Source organism: Rhinoderma darwinii, chromosome 2, assembly GCF_050947455.1.
Source record: "Rhinoderma darwinii isolate aRhiDar2 chromosome 2, aRhiDar2.hap1, whole genome shotgun sequence".
NCBI classification, from domain to species: Eukaryota; Metazoa; Chordata; class Amphibia; order Anura; family Rhinodermatidae; genus Rhinoderma; species Rhinoderma darwinii.
Genome location: NC_134688.1, coordinates 185,853,591 through 185,874,699, shown reverse-complemented (window position 1 = coordinate 185,874,699; position 21,109 = coordinate 185,853,591).

The window sequence follows — 21,109 nt, the reverse complement described above, 5'->3', positions numbered from 1 at the left end:
TAATAAGTCTTTTATTATAGGAAAAAAAATTAAACCGTTAAAAGTACACATATTTGGTATCACCGCGTTCGTAACAACCCAAACTATAAAACTATACTGTTATTTTTTCCGCACAGTGAACACCGCAAAATAAAATAAAAAACAATTCCAGAATCACTATTTTTTGGTTACCATCCCTTCTAAAGTATAGAATAAAAAGTGATCAAAAAGTCGCATGTAGTCCAAAATAGTACCAATAAAAACTACAACCCATCCAGCAAAAAATAAGCCCTTACACAGCCTTGTCAATGCAAAAATAAGAAAGTTATGGCTCTCAGAATATGGGGACACAAAAAATTAATTATTTTTTGTGCAAACGCTGCAAAACATAAAAAAACTATATACATATGGCATCGCCGTAATCATATCGACCCGCAGAATAAAGTAAAATGTCATTTATAGCGCACGGTGAACACAGTAAAAAAAATAATAATTCAGAATTGCTGGTTTTTGGTCACCTTGCTTGCCAAAAAATGGAATAAAAAGTGATAAAAAAAAACAAAAAACGCATGTACACCAAAATGGTACTAATGAAAAGTAAAGATTGTCCCACAACAAATAAGCCCTCACACAGCTCCGTTGGAGAAAAAATAAAAAAGTTTGGGCTCTCAGAATTTGGCGACGAAAAATGTGCAGAGTGTTCCAAAAGCGGATAAGATTGGGCACCATTTATCAGTGCGAGACTGGCCACACATCTATGAATTATTTACCGCATTATTATACCCCTTATTATACCCGGATGTACCCCGCACAGATTACATATACCCCCACATTATAAACTGAAATGCCAGTAAAACCCTAAACAGAACTGCCAAGCAAAATCTGCACTCCGAAAGCCAAATGTCGCTCCCTCCCTTCTGAACCCTACAGCGTGCCCAAACAGCAGTTTACCTCCACATATATGACATTGCCATACCCGGGAGTGCAGGCTTAACAGTTTGAGATATTTGTCTTCAGTGGTACAAACTGGGAACAACATATTGTGCACTAAATTGGCATATCAGTGGAAAATTGCAATTTTCACTTTGCACCATCCGCAGGTCACTAATTTGTAGAATTACATGTGCGGTCAAAATGCTCACTACACCCCTTAAAATGCCCTAAGGGGTGTAGTTTCCAATATGGGGGTACCTACATGGCGGTTTGTTTTACTATTTGACTTCCGAGCCCTGCAATTGTGGGCCAATGCTGTGAAAATCACCAAAATAGACCTCAAATGCGCATGGTGCTCTTCACTTCTGAGCCCTGTCTTGTCCAGGCAAATGATAAAAGCCTTGAGGGGTGCAGTTTCCAAAATGGGGGTCACTTCTTGGGGCTGCCACTGTACTCTGGCACCTCAGGGGTTTTGCATATGCGACACGGTGGTCAAAAACAAACAGCAAAATTTGCATGCCAAAATAGCGCTCCTCCCTTTCTGAGCCCTGCCGTGTGTCCAAACAGCAGTTTATGACCAAATGTCGAGTATTGCCGTAATCGGGAGAAATTGCTTTACAGATGTTGGGGTGCTTTTTCTCCAGTATCCTTTGTGAAAATGAAGACATTCTACAATTTAGTGGAACAAAATGTAGATTTTAATTTTCACGGCCTAATTCCAATAAATTCTGCAAAAGACCTGTGGGGTCTAAATGCTCACTATACCTCTAGATAGATTCATTGAGGGGTGTAGTTTTCCAAATGGGGTCACTTTTGGGGAGTTTCCACTGTTTTGGTCTCTCATGGGCTTTGCAAATGAAACATGGCACCTGAAAAACAATCAAGCAAAGTTTGAGCTCCAAAAGCCAAAAGGCGCTCCTTCCCCTCTGAGCCCTGCCGTTGGTTCAAACAGCAGTTTACTACATATCGGATATTGCTGTACTCAGAATAGTTTGCTTTACAAATTTTGGGGTTCTTTTTCTCCTTTATCTATTGCGAAAATGAAAAAATGTGAGCTGAAACGACATTTTATTAGAAAAAAATGTAGATTTTCATTTTCACAGCCGAATTACACTAAATTCAGCAAAATACCTGTGGGGTCAAAATGCCCACTATACCCCCTGATAAATTCCTTGAGGGGTGTAGTTTGCCAAATGGTGTCTGCAATCTTTGTTTTGGCCCCACAACACCTCTTCAAACCCGACATGGTGCCTAAAATATATTCTAATAAAAAAAAGGTCCCAATATCCACTAGGTGCTCCTTTGCTTCTGGGGCCGGTGTTCCCGTCCAGTAGCACACTAGGGCCACATGTGGGATATTTCTAAAAACTGCAGGATCTGGGCAAAAAATATTGAGTAGTGTTTCTCTGGTAAAACCCTCTGTGTTACAGAAAAAATTGATTAAAACTGATTTTCTGGAAAAAAAATGACATTTGTAAATTTCACCTTTAATTTGCTTTAATTCTTGTGAAATGCCTAAAGGGTTAAGAAACGTTCTAAATGCTGTTTTGAATACTTTCAGGGGTTCCATTTTTAAAATGGAGTGATGAATAGGGGGTTTATAGTATAGAAGGCCCTTTAAAACCAGTTCAGAACAGAACCGGTCCCTAAAATAAGGCTTTTGACATTTTTTGGGAAATATGAGAAATTGCTGCAAAAGTTCTAAGCCTTGTAACATCCTAGAAAAAGAAAAGGCCAATCACAAAACAATGCAAACATAAAGTAGACATATGGGTAATGTTAAATAGTAGCTATTTTATGTGGTATTACTATCTGTCTTACAAGCAGATACATTTAAATTAAAAAAAATTCAAATTTTTGCAATTTTCTCAAAATGTTGGTGTTTTTCCATAAATAAACACTGAATATGTCGACCAAATTTTACCACTAAACTTAAAATCCAATGTGTCATGAGAAAACAATCTCAGAATCGCTTGAAAAAATAAAAGCATTTCAAAGTTATTACCACTTCAAGTGATACATGTCAGATTTGAAAAAGATGGTCTGGTCCTTAAGGCCAAAACAGGCTTAGTCAGTAAGGGGTTAATCTAATAAATAAAGTATTCATTCAAATTGATCTAAGAAAATACTGCCTGGAAGAACAATTAAAATTAAACTTTTACTGTTGAATACGTTAAAAATGGGCTAAGTGCCAAATTCACTAGTATCAGGCTAAAGCAATTTCACTCAGACTGACTAGAGCACAGGAATAGAAAAGAGCACAAGCCCAATAGCCATCAATAGAAAGCAAACCCTGCACTAGTTAATACATATATTGTTGAGAAATTGCCACTATGTAGTCTAAGCTGTCAAACAATGAGTGTCCCTACGCGTTTCAACACCCAATTTGATTAAAGAGTGCGTCCTCAGGGGTCACAGACAAAAATTGAATTCAGTGTAACCGGGCAGTACTAGTGTGTACTTTTTAACATAACCCGGTTTACACAGGTCACATAGAAAGTGTTATTGCCGGACAGCACTAAAAAGTACAGTATCGTGTCTCCCGGCGTGCAAACGACACTGGCATATGGCCGCAAACACGCCAGAAGAACGCGAGTCTATAAAGACTTGGTCACACCCATCTGTCGGCATCATCGAAGCTGGCCACCAATCACCGTACGAGACGTCAGGCCTGACGTCCGTGAACAGTACCCGTCCCCCTGTCATTGAACCGCCCATCAGTAACCTGGACCTGTTGAGCGTCCCGCGTTACCGAGGGAACCAAGGCGGCCTTAATGTTCTCTATCGGCAAGAAGCCATCAATAGGGCAAAAATAGGAAAGAATGGTATGCTAGAGAGGAATAACCAGAAGGGAAAAAATAACCCCCATGTTAATATATGAATATAAAATGCAGTAAAAAGGGGCCACACTCAGACAGAATATGTATAGGAATTGAGATACATCAGACAAAGAAGGGGCCAGATAGACATCCCACTAGTGGGATTATCTAGATCAGGGGTCTCAAGCATGCGGGCAGGCTCTGCTCCGTGACTCTGTGGAATTCCCTGACATAGCTTTCCACATATGGACAGCGATGTCAGGGGCTTCCCCAGAGCCGGAGTCGCGTGCAGAGCGCTAGTATCGGCTCTACTCCGGCACTCTGTGGAATTTCCCTGACATCACTGTCCATATATGGACAGTGTTGTCTGGGGCTTCCCCAGAGCTGGAGTCCCGGGCAGAGCGCTAGTATAGGCTCTGCTCCGGGACTCTGTGCCTCTGACATCGCTGTCCATACATCGACAGTGATGTCACGGGCTTCCCCAGAGCAGAAGACCCAGTGATGTCAGGAGCACAGCTGGAGTCCCAGGAAGAGTGCTCTAGCGCTCTGCCCGGGACTCCAGCTCTGGGGTTGCCCCTGACATCCATGTCCATATATGGACAGTGATGTCAGGAGCAGAGCTGGAATCCCAGGCAGAGTGCTAGAAGTGGGTCTGATCCGGGACCCCAGCTCTGGGCAAGCCCGACGTCACTGTCCATATATGGACACTTATGTCAGTGGCTGCCCCAGAGTTCCAGCGGAGAGCCTATACTAGTGCTCTGCTCCGGGACACCGGCTCTGGGGTTGCCCCTGATATCACATTCCCGTCCAGGAGAATCCCCTGACGTCACAGTGTACGGACAGTGACGTCAGGGGCTCCAACAGCAGAGGAATCCCCAGCCAAAGGGTCGGCAACACTCTGGCTGGGGATTCCACTCCTAGAGGGAGCCTCAATGGAGCTATCTACTTGGGGTGTGTGTGGCATTATCTGCAGAGGGCACGGTGGCAGCATCTCCGTAGAAATGAATGGAGCGCCGGTCGTGCTTGTGCGCATGCGTGACCAGCGCTCCTTTCATTTTTATTGAGCTGCGCAGACGCTGGAAGTCAGAGGTTTGTCATGGAGAAGTTCAGAGGACTTTCAGTCTCCCGTTCTCCCTATCGCTGCCAGCGATCACTCATGTATCCCCTATCCTGTGGAGATCCTGTGGAGAGGGGATACATGTATTTTGTAGGACACACTGTAGGTCGCATTTTTTTGGGAGGGGGGACGCTGTATGGCGTTCCCTACAAGGGGGGGGGGTGGCTGTATGGCGTTCCCTACAGGGGGGGAGCTGTATGGCGTTCCCTACAGGAGGGGGCTGTATGGCGTTCCCTACAGGGGGGGCTGTATGGCGTTCCCTACAGGGGGGGGCTGTATGGCGTTCTCTACAGGGGGGGGCTGTATTGCGTTATCTACAGGGGGGCTGTATGGCGTTATCTACAGGGGGGCTGTATGGCGTTCTCTACAGGGGGATGTATGGCGCTATCTACAGAGGGGGGGCTGTATGGCGTTATCTACAGGGGGGCTGTAAAAAAGGCACTATCTACAAGGGGGGGGTTGTGTGACACCCAGGGGAGGGGGGGCCCCAGTCAAAAGTTTGCTATGGGGCCCAGTCTTTCCTAGTTACGCCCCTGGTTTGTTCCAATTACTACCCCTTCCTGATGGTCGTACGAGTTCTATTCCTTGAAACCCAATGACTGTGTGGACCCCCTGATGTGATTCCCACACATGCCGAGCTACAGGGGTATCATCTTTCCTTAAGATGTCACAAATAAGGTCCCTGATACGTCTCCTGAATTCCATTTTTGTTTTACCAATGTATTGAAGATTACATATACCGGTAATAAGGTACACAACACCCTTTGTCTTGCAGTTAACCCCTTCCCGCGATTGGGTGTAACTGTACGTCCGAAATCAAAGTGATTTCCCGCAGACGGGCGAACAGTTACGCCATGCAGATAAAGCGAGCACAGGAGCTGTGCGCGCTTTATCTTCAGTGGCTGTCAGCTGTTATACACAGCTGACATCCCGCTGCAATGGCTGTTACCGCCGATCGCAGCCATTTAACCCCTTCAATGCGGCTGTCAATGACGTCCGCCGCATTGAAGTGGTTTACAGAGGGAGGGAGCTCCCTCTGTAACCCCCGGGCCCCCCCCGCGGTGGATCGCGGGTGGCGATTGTTGCTATGGCAACCAGGAAGCCGTTACTAGGCTTCCTGGTTGCCAAGGTACGGTAGCCTATTAGGTCCTGCCCGAGGCAGGACCTAATCGGCTAACTGTCAAATGAAAAATTACAGTTACGATCCACTGCACTACATAAGTAGTACAGTGCATCGTACCAGGGATCAGAAGACCAGATCTTCAAGTCCCCAGGTCAGTGTAAAAGAAAAAGTAAAAAATGTAAAAAAAAATGTGAAAAAAATAAAAATAAATAAAAGTTAATAAATAATAAATAAATAATAAAAACAACACTTGCCCTGTTTCCCTGATCAACTCCTTTATTATTAAAAAATCATGAAAATATGAAAAAAAACTATACATAACAGGTATCGCCGCATTCAGAACGGCCTGATCTATAAAAATATCACATTATTTTTACCGCACGCTGAACACCGTAAAATTTTTTAATAAAAAACAATGACCGCATTTTATGTTTTGGTCATCTTGTCTCAAAAAAAAAATTAATAAAAAGTAATCAAAAAGTTGTAAGTAACGCAAAATGGTACCAATAGAAACTACAGTTCGCCACGCATAAAACAAGCCCTCCCGCAGCGATATCAACGAAAAAATAAAAAAAGTTACGGCTCTCAGAAAATGGCGACACTAAAACATGATTTTTTTAGAAAAGAGTATTTTTATTGTGTGAACGTAGTGAAACGTAAAAAAACAATATAAATTTGGTGTCGCTGTAATCGTATCGCCCCGCAGAATAAAGTTACCATGTTGTTTATACTGCACGGTGAACACTGTCAAAAACAAACAAAAAAGAAAACGTGCTGGAATGGCTGTTTTTTGGTTTCCTCCTCTCCCAAAAAATGGAATAAATAGTGATAAAAAAAATCGCATGTACCCCAAAATGAAACCAATAAAAATTACAGCTCGTTCCACAAAAAACGCGCCCTCACACGGCTCAGTCACCGGAAAAAGAACACGTTATGACTCTCAAAATGCAATGGTGCAAAATGACGGCCCAGACTAATTTTTAGGTCCAATATAATTTCACTAAATACCCCACATCATCATTTGCTGGACCCCACAGGTGGACCCTGTAGATGCAGCGGTGATAAGGAAACTTTAGGGCCTTGTGTGGCTTATAGGGCTAGTGAAGAAGTCAAAGATTAGGCAACACTGGAGCGCAGATATTCTGTATAATACCCAATAAACCCGGCCTGTGCATAAAGGATTGGTTCCAAGCGTACCACACCAATCCATGGATTATTCATTCACCCCATTTATTACATCATCCTATTATGACCTGTTGCACTCCGCCCAGCTTACATATGCCCTGATGTACTCCGCACAGCTTACATATGCCCTGATGTACTCCGCCCAGCTTACATATACCCTGATGTACTCCGCCCAGCTTACATATACCCTGATGTTCTCCTCACAGCTTACATATACCCTGATGTACTCCGCACAGATTACATATAGCCTGATGTACCCGCACATATTACATATACCCTGATGTACTCCTCACATATTACATATACCCTGATGTACTCCACAGATTACATATATCCTGATGTACTCCGCACAGCTTATATATACCCTGATGTACTCCGCCCAGCTTACATATACCCTGATGTGCTCCGCCCAGCTTACATATACCCTGATGTACTCCGCCCAGCTTACATATACCCTGATGTACTCCGCCCAGCTCACATATGCCCCCACATTATAAGCTGAAATACCACTAATACACCAAGCAAAACCTGCGCTTCAAAAGCCAAATGGTGGTCCAACTGAGCCTGGCAGTGTACCCAAACGGCAATTTATGACCACATATGGGGTATTCTGGAGAACCCGCTTAACAGCTTACATATACCCTGATGTGCTCCGCCCAGCTTACATATACCCTGATGTACTCCGCCCAGCTTACATATACCCTGATGTACTCCGCCCAGCTCACATATGCCCCCACATTATAAGCTGAAATACCACTAATACACCAAGCAAAACCTGCGCTTCAAAAGCCAAATGGTGGTCCAACTGAGCCTGGCAGTGTACCCAAACGGCAATTTATGACCACATATGGGGTATTCTGGAGAACCCGCTTAACAATTTATGGCATGTGTGTCTACGGTGGTGCAAGCTGGGCACAACACATTGGGCACTGAAATGGCATATTTGTGGAAAACAGCAATTTTCAATCTGCAACATCTATTGTTTACTCATTTTTGCAAAACACTTGTGCGGTCAAAATGCTCACTACACCCCTAGATCAATTCTTTGAGGGATCTAGTTTCCAAAATGGGGTAATTTTTTGGGGGGTACCACTGTACTAGTACTATAGCTCAATGCAACATGGTGTCAAAAAACGAATCTTATAAAATCTCCACTCCAAATACTAAATGGCGCTCCTTCCCTTTAGAGCCTTGCTGTGTGTCCAAATAGCAGTTTATGACACATGTTGGGGTATTTCCCTACTCTGAAGATGTTGCTTTACAAATGTTATGGTGCTTTTTCTCCTTTATTTGTTGAGAAAATGAATTTTTTTTAACTAATGCTGCGTCTTATTGGAAAATAATGTAATTTTTCATTTTCACTGCCGATTTCTAATAAAATATATGACACACCTGTGGGGTCAAAATGATTACTACACCCCTAGATGAATTCCTCAATGGGTGTAGTTTTCCAAATGGAGTCACTTTTGGGTAGTTTCTACTGTACTGCTACCTAAGGGGCTTTGCAAAAGCGACATGGCGCAGAAAAACCAATCCAGCAAAATCTGCTCTCCAAAAGCCAAATGGCGCTCCTTCCCTTCTGAGCCCGGATGTGTATACATACAGTACTTTATTACCACATATGGGGTATTTCCGTACTCTGGAGAAGTTGCTTTACAAATGTTACAGTGATTTTTCTCCTTTATTTGATGAGAAAATGAAACATTTTTACCTAAAGCTACGTCTTAGTGGAAAAAAATGACATTTTTCATGTTTACTGCCCAATTTTAATGAAATTTATGAAACATCTGGGGGGTCAAAATGCTCACTACACCCCTAGATTAATTCCTCTAGGGGTGTAATTTCCCAAATGAAGTCACTTTTGGGGGGTTTCCACTGTACTGGTACCTTAGGAGCTTTACAAATGCGACATGGTGCCGAGAAATCAAACCAGCAAAATCTGTACTTCAAAAGCTAAATGGCGTGCCTTCCCTTCTGAGTCCTGCCGCTTCCCCAAACAGCCGTTCATGACCACATGTTGGGTATTTCTGTACTCTGGAGAAGTTGCTTTACAAATGTTGGGGTGCTTTTCATCATTTATTTGTTGAAAAAAATAAAAATTTTGAGGTAAAGCTACATCTTATTGGAAAATAATGTAATTTTTCATTTTCACTGCCCAATTCTAATGAAATCTATGAAACACCTGTGGAGTGAAAATGCTCACTACACCCCTAGATGAATTCCTCAAGGGGTGTAGTTTCCTAAATGGAGTCACTTTTGGGGGGTTTTCACTGTACTGCTACCTCAGGGGCTTTAGAAATGCGACATAGTGCAGAGAAATGAATCCAGCAAAATCAGCGCTCCAAAAACTAAATGGCGTGCCTTCCCTTCCGAGTCCTGCCGCTTGCCCAAACAACAGTTTATGACCACATGTTTGGTATTTCCGTACTCTGGAGAAGTTGCTTTACAAATGTTGGGGTGCTTTTCCTAATTTATTTGTTGAAAAAATTAAACATTTTGAGGTAAAAATACATGGTATTGGAAAATAATGTCATTTTTCATTTTCACTGCCCAATTTTAATGAAATCTATGAAACACCTGAGGTCAAAATGCTCACTACACCCCTAGATGAATTCCTCAAGGAGTTTAGTTTCCAAAATGGGGTATTTCCTTTGTTTCGGCACCACAAGACCTCTTCTAACCTGACATGGTGCCTGAAATATAATCTAAGAAAAGGAAGGCCCTAAAAGGCTCTAGGTGCTCCTTTGCTTCTGAGGCCGGTATTTCAGTCCAGTAGCGCACTAGGGCTACATGTGGGATATTTCTAAAAACTGCAGAATCAGGGCAATAAATATTCAGTTGTGCTTCTCCGGTAAAAACCTTCAGTATTACAGGAAAAATGGATTAAAATGGAATTTCTGCCAAAAAAATGAAATTTGTAGATTTCCCCGCTACATTACTTTAATTCTTGTGAAACGCCTAAAGGGTTAAAAAAAACTTTCTGAATGCTGTTTTGAATACTTTGAGGGGTGAAGTTTTTAAAATGGGGTGATTTGTGGGGGTTTCTAATATATAAGGCCTTCAAAGCCACTTAACAACTGAACTGTTCCCTAAAAAAATGGGCTTTTGAAATTTTCTTGAAAATGTGAGAAATTGCTGCTAAACTTATAAGCCTTGTAACGTCCTAGAAAAATAAAAGGATGTTCAAAAAACGATGCAAACATAAAGTAGACATATGGGAAATCTTAGCTAGTAACTATTTTGTGTGGTATAACTATTTGTCTTACAAGCAGATACATTTGAATTTAGAAAATGCTAATTTTTTGCAAATTTTCTCTAAATTTTGGTGTTTTTCACACAAAAATATTGAATTTATCGACCAAATTTTTTCACTAACTTAAAGTACAATATGTCACGAGAAAACAATCTCAGAATCGCTTGGATAGGTAAAAGCATTCCCAAGTTATTACCACATAAAGTAACACACGTCAGATTTAAAAAATGAGGCTCTGTCATTTGGTCCAAAAGTGGCTCAGTCCTGAAGGGGTTAATAAAGGATCTGTTGTCAAACATCCTTCCAGCGGTATTACTCTTGAATGTTTTGCTAGTGTGGATCGAAGCACACGCTTTGCATGTTCCACAGCGATGGGTACCCTTAATATTCATAGTCAGCCAGGAGGACATTTTTGATGGATGATAATGGCTATGCACCAATCTATCCCTGATATTGCAACCACGTCTGAAGGTAATGGAGGGGTATTCTCCTACCAAACCACCAACATCAGGGTCAGCCCTAAAGAAACCCCAGTATTTATCAAGGATCTTTCTGACTTTTACATTGGCAGAATCATATGTCCCTATAATCCTGAGCTGGTCTTCCTTGGTCTTGTGTGGTTTAGAGTTGAGTAATTAGTCTCTATTTGAGCCCATGGCATGTTGATATGCGCTATTAAGTACACCCTGTGGGTAGCCACTTTGTTTAAACCTACCTCTCATATCAGAGGCTGAAGTCTTAAAATCTGTTATTGTGGAACAATTGAGCCAGGCCCTCAAATCCTGACTCTTGAGTATCCCTTTCTTTAGGGCAGTTGGATGGCAACTCTCCCATCATAGCAAATTATTGGTTGCTGTATCTTTCCTGTACATATTTGTACAAATACTACCCTGTTCGATATTGAGGATTTTAATATCCAGAAAATTGATACGGTTTTCATGGATCTCCGACGTGAAGAAGAGCCCAAGACGGTTAATATTGAGGACCGCTACAAATTGATGAAACTGTTCCATAGTGCCCAACCACAGGATAAGGACATCGTCTATAAATCTTAACCAAAGAAGAACAGATGACGTCCAGACCTCCATGTCCTCACAAAAAACAATTTATTTTTCCCACCAGCCAAGGATGAGGTTGGTGTGGGATGGGGCACAGGGGCTACCCATCGCCACACCTCTTAGGTGATGGAAAGTTTTTGTATGAAAGAAAAATAATTTGTGCTGAAGCACAAACAGGAGTAGCTTAACCACAAACTGATTATGTGGATTGAAATGCATATCTTTTTTGGAGGAAGCTCTCCATAGCCCTACACCCGAGATTATGGTGAATAGAGCTGTAGAGGGCCTAAAAATCCAAGCTGGCAAGGAAGACATGAGGTTCACTCTTGACATCATCTAGTTTTCTAATGGCATCCATTGTATCCCTGATGTAGGAGGGAAGAGATGTAACGAATGGTCTCCGGATATTTTCACTATACAAACTTGCATTTTGAGAGATACTATCCACTCCAGACACAATTGGTCTACCCTTAAGAGGGTCCAACACTTTATGAACCTTTGGTAGGCTGTAAAAGGTAGCAGTTTGAGGATATTCACCTAGAATAAATGTCCTCTCTCTATCACTGACGAGCCTATCTCTATGAGAATCATTCACAATATGCTTAAGCTCATTGAGAAATCCAACAGTTGGGTCTTTTGACAGAATTTTGTAGCAAGCTCTGTCATTAAGGATCCGATTGCACATTCCAATGTACTGTGTACGGCTCATGACGACGATGTTTTCCCCTTTATCAGAGGGCTTTATAACAATCGAGTCATTTTTTTTCGAGTTTCTGTAGCCCAAGCATCTCCTCCCTTGATGCATTGTATTGTAACTTTGCGTGACAATCCAGTGTTTTTATTTGGTAAGTCACCACTTCCAGAAAAAAATCTAAAGGGGTGTTGTCATTTATAGGGGGATTCTTCCCTGATGGTAATCGGAGATCAGTAAATGGACCCTCTCCCGGGTCCCTTTGGCCCTCATCCCAAAGTTCACCCAGAACCCACAAGTGTGGCAAGTCTTCCTCCAGAATGCCCAGTTCCTGGCATTGGCGTCTGTTATGAGTCTTAAAACACTTTTTCCATTTTAGTTTATGGGCAAATAAATTAAATTCCTTAACCCAAGAAAATGCATCGAATCTGTTTGTTGGAACAAAGGATAATCCCTGTTTAAGGAGGTTAGTCTCCTCTATGGTAAATTCACGTGTTGATAAATTAATGATCTGAAGGTCATCATCAGGATTGGACATCTCTACATTCAGATGTCCCTTTCGTCTCTTAATAGGTAAGCCGACATAGGGTGGCTTTTGGCCAAAAAACCTTCCCGATTGGGACCCTTGCCCCTAGTTCTTACTCTCTAATTTTGACGATTAGGGTATCTCGTCTAAGCAGAACTTCCTCTAGGTCTCCTCAAAAGATATCTTAGATTTTCAGGATCAGACAGATCCTGTTCAGAGGATGACTGCTCCGTATCGGTTTCCTGATGTACATTCTGTCTAGTACTAAAATTGAAAACTTTACCTTCCTTGAAATCAAGGGTGTTGAAAATGTTTACGTTGATTTATGTGAGCGGTAAATTTTTCTATTGCTTGCTGTAGAACTATCTCCTTTCTCTCATTGTCCTGACTACTAGATAATTTTTTAACGGATTCAATGCCTTCCTTCAGATCCTTAGAACTACGACTGAGCACTAATTTTTCCTCCTCTAGTAAAATACTCATGAACCTCAGATAGATTCTCCCATATTTTTTATTAGGTCCACAGAACGAAGTCTCAATGCTGGAGTATCAGTAGCACCTTTAAGAAGAGTTTATAACATATTGGGAGAAAGACCGCGCTTCATAGGACTACACCGCTTGAAGTATTTGTAGAATTGGTAGATCTGCTCACCTTTAGGCCTGATTTACACGAGCGCTGCGCATCTCGGACATGTAAAACTGCAGTTTTTCACGTCCGAGGTGCATCAGTGCTCAGCGCTGCAGGACGCGATGTCATGAATCCCCCATAGTTGAGAGTCTATGGAGGGATGCGTGATGCGCGAAAAGAACGGACATGTCCTATTTTCGCACGGACCCTTCACATGGTCCGTTGAAACAACGGCTGTGTGAACGGCCACATTGAATTACATAGGTCCGTGGGACAGCCGCTGTTTCAACGGCCGTCCCACGGATGTTTAACACGTTCGTGAAAATAAGCCCTTCGGCTACATGCACACCTGTAGGAAAATCTGCGGTTCCTACATTTTGATGTGGAAATAGGTGCGGTTATATGGTGTGGATTTTGTTATAAACTTGTGAGATACAATTCGCAAGCGGAAACGCAAGATAAATTGACATGCTGTGGATTTTAAAATACGCACCGCAGATCAATTTACATGCGGAAAAATTCTGCAACGTATTGATGGGATTACTTTGCTGGTACTGTATTACTCTGCAGATTTGCTGCAGGAAAATACACACGTAATACAAATTGTGTGCATTTGGCCTTAGGCTGGGTTCACACAACCTATTTTCAGGCGTAAACGAGGCGTATTATGCCTCGATTTACGCCTGAAAATAGGGCTACAATACGTCGGCAAACATCTGCCCAGTCATTTGAATGGGTTTGCCGACGTACTGTGCAGACGACATGTAATTTACGCGTCGTCGTTTGACAGCTGTCAAACGACGACGCGTAAATTGACTGCCTTGGCAAAGAAGTGCAGGGCACTTCTTTGCAATGTAATTTGAGCCGTTCTTCATTGAACTCAATGAAGAGCAGCTCAAGATTTACGAGCGTCACAGACGCCTCGCATAATACGAGGAGGAGCATTCACGTGTGAAACGAGGCAGCTGTTTTCTCTTGAAAACAGTGTCTTTTCACACGTAAATGCCTGCTATCGTGTGCACATACCCTTAGGGGTTATTGAGGGCACAACCCCCGTATGTGGATATCTTTGTAGTCTTTCCAAAAGGTGGCCTACAACTGGGAGTCAGTTCGGGACCGGTCACAATAAATGCTATCAGAAGAAAAAAAAAAGAATGAGGATTTTTATCAGCACTGCCCAAACCATGAGGGTTACAAATTTTTATAAAAACATAATTTATTAGGTGTAGTATCAACAGAAATTGCTACACGTTTCAGAGTTGGACAAATCCCTTCCTCAGGATTTACAGTGTACAAACCGGAGGAAGGGGTTGGTCCAACCCTGAATTTTGTCTAATACTACACCAAATAAATGATATGGTTTTTTTTAGAAAATTTCTTAAACCTCGTGGATTGCAGGTAGTGCCGAAGAAAAACCCAATTCTTTTATAATATATGTTAATTTATTTTAATACGTTTACAACAACAGAAAAGCTATCATGCAGAAAATCAAAATTACAAACGAATATCTAAATAGGTTTTTTCTGTGATTTAAAAAATTTAATGTATTATATTTTATGTACCGTAGAAACAATGTCCAGCAACTACAAACATACTTGCCATGTAATGTCAAAAAGGAAGGAATTATTTTGTATTTAAAAATTTAGACATATCAATATTTGTCCTTAAACATTATATAAAGATGATGTAATTAAACAAGGAAAACACTAACAAGTTGACTTTATATGAATATATTAAACAAAAAAACAACACACAGAAAAGCCATTTCTTTCTTTGGAAACAGTAAGTACGCCCTTGGATCTAATAGATTGAATAGCCCCCTTTGGCAGAAACAATGTCAAGCAGGCTTTTTTTTTTTTATAGCGGTTTAGTGGTCTACCAGTATCTGACATCAACTGGGAGCCATTTTTTCAGCTGTGAGTTGTTTGAGTGGTTTCTTGCGTGAAAGCCTGTCCCACAGCAGCTCAATTTGACTTCTCTACACAGATGAAGATCAATTTAAATGTGCTACATACTGTACATATTTACCTATACACTACTGTTCAAAAGTACCATAGATTTTCATACACAATTTTTTTTCTTGATGATTTTAGTTCTAACGCTTGGAGAGTTCTAGTTTACAAACAATTAACCCATTCCTACCCTGCATTCACGGCACAGGTGAGAGGTCCTTGCTGCCAAACATGCACATCGCTTGTATGGCACAGGCTAAGGAGCTGAGCCTACTCTATAAGCAGCGGGTATTAGACGTAAATGAGAATCGGAGATAGCTCTGATCAGGGCTGTTTAACTCTGGACTGCCATGGCCAATAGCAACCGCAGCATCTAAGGAGTTGGACAGAGGAGGGGTCTATCAGGCAATTGGTATCCAGAAGGGTTTCCATGGCAGCAGGCAGACTAACAAAAGCCATAATAAACAGGGGTGACACAAAATATAAAAAGTGCTTTTATTCATATGGGGTAGTAAGCACAAAGCTGTATGAGCCAGTCACCCTGACGTGTATCAACCCCTTAATACCGAAGGTATTTTAAACCTTAATGACCAAGCAATTTTTTAAAGTTTTTCCATTGTCGCATTCAAAGAGCTAAAAGCTTTTTTATTTTTGTGTCGACATAGCTGTATAAGGACTTTTCTTTTGCGGGACAAGTTGTATTTTATAATAGCACCATTTTGGGGTACATATAATTTATTGATTAACTTAACTTTTTTTAGTGGGGTACTGGAAAAATAAACAGAAATTTTGCCATTTGTTTTGTGTCTTAATTTTACGCCGTTTACCGTGTGGTATAAATAACAACTTAGTCAGCGGGTCGTTACGATTGCGGCGATACCTAATTTATATGGATTTGTTTATGTTTTCCTACTTTTCCACAGTAAAAACAAAATTTTTTTCAAAATTATTTGCTTTTGTGTCGCCATATTTTAAGAGCCAGAACATTTTTATTTTTTGACCGATGCGGCTGTATGAGGGTTTTTTTTTTTGCATGACGATTTGTAGTTTGTATTGGTACCATTTTGGAGTTTGATCACTTTTTATCAAATTCTTTTGAAGGCAGGATGAACAGAAAACTGCAATTCTGTGTTAGGGATCTGCCAGGTACTTCATCTAGGTATACTCCTGGGATTAATCAATCCACACCTGAGGCCAGACCTGTTCGACTGACACCATCTCCCACCAACCAGGGTGGCAGGCTCAGGAGTGGGAGAGCCTATCGCGGCCTGGTCTGTCGGAGTTAGCTCCGCCCCCTGTCCTTTATTACCTGCCCTGTTCTCTCCCTCAGTGCTTGTAATTCTTTTGGATTCCTGGCCCCACTGCTGCTTGCTCCAGCCTGCTTCTGCCGTGCTTCTGCCTTGCTGCAGTTCTGCTTGACCTGCTTTGCTTTGCCCCTGGCTTGCTTCTGTCTCCTTGCCCGCTCGGGTGTACTCACTTCGTCCTGGTCCTGACTGTCCGTTCGCCGCTCCGTTTCCTCGTGGCGTTCCGTGGCTACTGCCCCTTCCCTTGCATGTTCCCTGTTTGTTTTCCTGTGCACTTAGACAGCGTAGGGACCGCCGCCCAGTTGTACCTCGTCGCCTAGGGCGAGTCGTTGCAAGTAGGCAGGGACAGGGCGGTGGGTAGATTAGGGCTCACTTTCCCTTCACCTCCTTCCGGCCATTACATAATTACAAGCCTACATAATTACAAGCCCTTACCTAGTCTACCATTTCTCCTACGCTGACGCTATCATGGACCTCCTTGAGACCCTGGCCCAGCAGATGCAGGGCCTCTCCCTACAGGTCCAGGCCCTGGCCCAAAGGGTCAATCAGGGTGACGCTGCTTTAGTAGTACCCCTCACCTTACCTCTAGAACCCGACCTCAAGTTACCTGACCGATTCTCAGGGGACCGTAAGACGTTTCTCTCCTTCCGGGAGAGTTGCAGACTGTATTTCCGCCTAAAGCCCCACTCCTCAGGTTCCGAGAACCAGCGGGTGGGTATCATCATATCCCGACTCCAGGAAGGGCCCCAAGAGTGGGCCTTCTCCTTGGCTCTTGACGCCCCTGAACTTTCCTCTGTTGATCGTTTTTTCTCTGCCCTCGGACTCATTTACGACGAGACTGACAGGACTGCCTTAGCCGAGAGTCAGCTGGTGACCTTACGTCAGGGTAGGAGACCGGTTGAGGAATACTGTTCTGATTTTAGGAAGTGGTGCGTAGCTTCTCAGTGGAACGATCCGGCCCTAAGGTGCCAGTTTAGGTTAGGATTATCTGACGCCCTGAAGGATCTGCTGGTTAGCTACCCCTCGTCTGACTCCCTTGACCAGGTTATGGCCCTAGCAGTACGACTTGACCGACGTCTCAGGGAACGTCAGCTAGAACGCTTCAGTGTGCTCCCCTCTGACTTTTCTGCAATCCCCCCCGAGGTCCCGTCTCCTCGCCCCTCCACGGAGGACTCGGAGGTACCTATGCAACTCGGGGCCTCCATGTCCCCTCGACAACGTAGGGAGTTTCGCAGAATGAATGGTCTCTGCTTCTACTGTGGGGACGACAAGCATCTACTGAACACCTGTCCCAGGCGCAAGAATAAGAAGCCGGAAAACTTCCGCGCCTAAGTGATCATCGGGGAGGTCACTTGGGCGCACAGGTATTTCCCGTTAATGTGAAACGCAATAAAATTTTGCTTCCCTTTCAGGTCTCGTTTGCTGGCCGGGCTGCCACGGGCAGTGCTTTCGTGGATTCAGGGTCATCTGCTAATATCATGTCTGCGGAATTTGCTATGTCTCTAAAGATGCCTTGTATTGATTTACCTTATCCTATCCCTGTAGTAGGAATCGACTCAACTCCCCTTGCTAATGGTTATTTTACTCAGCATACTCCTGTTTTTGAACTCCTTGTTGGCTCCATGCATTTGGAGCAGTGCTCTGTACTGGTGATGCAGGGATTATCGTCTGATCTGGTTTTAGGCCTTCCCTGGTTGCAGTTGCATAATCCCACGTTTGATTGGAATACTGGGGATCTCACCAAATGGGGTAATGAATGTCTTATGTCATGTCTTTCTGTTAACTCTATTTCTCCCCGGGAGGAGGTAAACACGCTTCCTGAGTTTGTTCAGGACTTCGCCGATGTGTTTTCTAAGGAGGCCTCCGAGGTGTTGCCCCCCCATAGAGATTACGATTGCGCTATCGATTTGGTGCCTGGTGCCAAGCTTCCTAAGGGGAGGATATTTAATCTTTCATGTCCTGAACGTAAAGCTATGAGGGAATATATCCAAGAATGCCTGGCCAAGGGTTTCATTCGCCCCTCGACTTCTCCTGTAGGTGCTGGCTTCTTCTTCGTGGGGAAGAAGGATGGTGGTCTTAGGCCGTGCATTGATTATCGTAACCTGAATAAGGTCACCGTAAGGAACCAGTACCCACTTCCTTTGATTCCGGATCTTTTTAATCAGGTTCAGGGAGCCCAATGGTTTTCTAAGTTCGATCTACGGGGGGCATATAACCTTATCCGCATCAAAGAGGGGGATGAGTGGAAAACTGCGTTCAACACACCCGAGGGTCATTTCGAATACCTGGTCATGCCCTTTGGGTTGTGTAATGCCCCTGCTGTCTTCCAGAATTTTATTAATGAAATCCTGAGAGAGTACCTGGGTAATTTTCTTGTTGTGTACCTTGATGACATACTGGTGTTTTCCAAGGACTGGTCCTCCCACGTGGAGCATGTCAGGAAGGTGCTCCAGGTCCTTCGGGAGAATAATCTGTTTGCTAAGACTGAAAAATGTGTCTTTGGGGTACAGGAGATACCATTTTTAGGGCAAATCCTCACTCCTCATGAATTCCGCATGGACCCTGCCAAGGTTCAGGCTGTGGCGGAATGGGTCCAACCTGCCTCCCTTAAGGCGTTACAGTGTTTTTTAGGGTTCGCCAACTATTACAGGAGATTTATTGCCAACTTCTCGGTCGTCGCTAAGCCTCTTACGGACCTTACCCGCAAGGGTGCTGATGTCCTCCATTGGCCCCCTGAGGCCGTCCAGGCCTTTGAGACCCTCAAGAAGTGCTTTATCTCGGCCCCCGTGCTGATTCAGCCCAACCAAGAGGAGCCATTTATTGTGGAGGTTGACGCTTCCGAGGTGGGAGTGGGGGCCGTCTTGTCCCAGGGTACCAGCTCCCTCACCCATCTCCGCCCCTGTGCTTACTTCTCTAGGAAGTTTTCGCCCACGGAGAGTAACTATGATATTGGCAACCGCGAACTTCTAGCCATTAAATGGGCTTTTGAGGAGTGGCGGCACTTCCTGGAGGGGGCCAGACACCAGGTAACGGTCCTTACGGATCACAAGAATCTGGTTTTCCTAGAATCGGCCCGGAGGCTTAATCCTAGACAAGCTCGGTGGGCACTATTCTTTACCAGATTTAATTTCTTGGTTACCTATAGGGCTGGGTCCAAGAATATTAAGGCTGATGCTCTGTCACGTAGTTTCATGGCCAATCCTCCTTCTGAGAAGGATCCTGCTTGTATTTTACCCCCTGGTATAATCGTCTCTGCCACGGATTCTGATTTAGCTTCTGATATCGCGGCTGATCAGGGTGCAGCACCCGGGAACGTCCCTGGGGACAAACTGTTTGTTCCCCTGCAATACCGGCTGAGGGTACTCAGGGAAAACCATGACTCCGCTCTATCTGGTCATCCTGGCATCTTGGGCACCAAACACCTCATTACCAGAAACTATTGGTGGCCTGGGTTGCCTAAAGACGTTAGGGCTTACGTCGCCGCTTGTGAGGTTTGCGCTAGGTCCAAAACCCCTAGGTCCCGACCTGCGGGCCTACTACGTTCCTTGCCCATTCCCCAGAGACCTTGGACCCATATCTCCATGGATTTTATCACCGATTTGCCTCCATCTCAGGGCAAGTCGGTGGTGTGGGTGGTAGTCGACCGCTTCAGCAAGATGTGCCACTTTGTGCCCCTTAAGAAGCTACCTAACGCCAAGACGTTAGCTTCTTTGTTTGTGAAACACATCCTGCGTCTCCATGGGGCCCCAGTCAATATCGTTTCTGACAGAGGGGTACAATTTGTTTCCTTATTTTGGAGAGCTTTTTGTAAAAAGTTGGAGATTGATCTGTCCTTCTCCTCCGCCTTCCATCCCGAAACTAATGGCCAAACGGAAAGGACCAACCAATCCCTGGAACAATATTTAAGGTGTTTCATCTCCGACTGTCAATTCGATTGGGTCTCATTCCTTCCCCTTGCTGAATTTTCCTTGAATAACCGGGTCAGTAACTCGTCAGGGGTCTCCCCGTTTTTCTGTAATTTCGGGTTTAACCCAAGATTCTCCTCCGTCTCCCCTGGTTGTTCCAATAATCCTGAGGTAGAGGATGTTCATCGGGAACTGTGCACCGTCTGGGCCCAGGTTCAGAAGAACCTAGAGGCGTCCCAGAGCGCACAAAAGATTCAGGCGGATAGTAGACGTTCTGCTAACCCCCGGTTTGTCGTCGGGGATTTGGTCTGGTTGTCGTCCAGGAACTTGCGCCTTAAGGTCCCGTCCAGGAAGTTTGCTCCCCGATTTATTGGACCTTATAAGATCATTGAAGTCCTCAACCCTGTATCCTTCCGTCTGGAGCTCCCCCCATCATTTCGCATACATGACGTCTTCCATGCCTCCCTCCTTAAACGCTGCTCCCCGTCCTGGTCCCCCTCGAGGATACCTCCTGTTCCCGTTCTCACCCCTGAGGGGGTGGAATTCGAGGTGGCCAAGATTATGGACAGTAGGATGGTCCAGGGCTCCCTCCAGTACCTGGTCCATTGGAGAGGATACGGGCCGGAGGAGAGGACT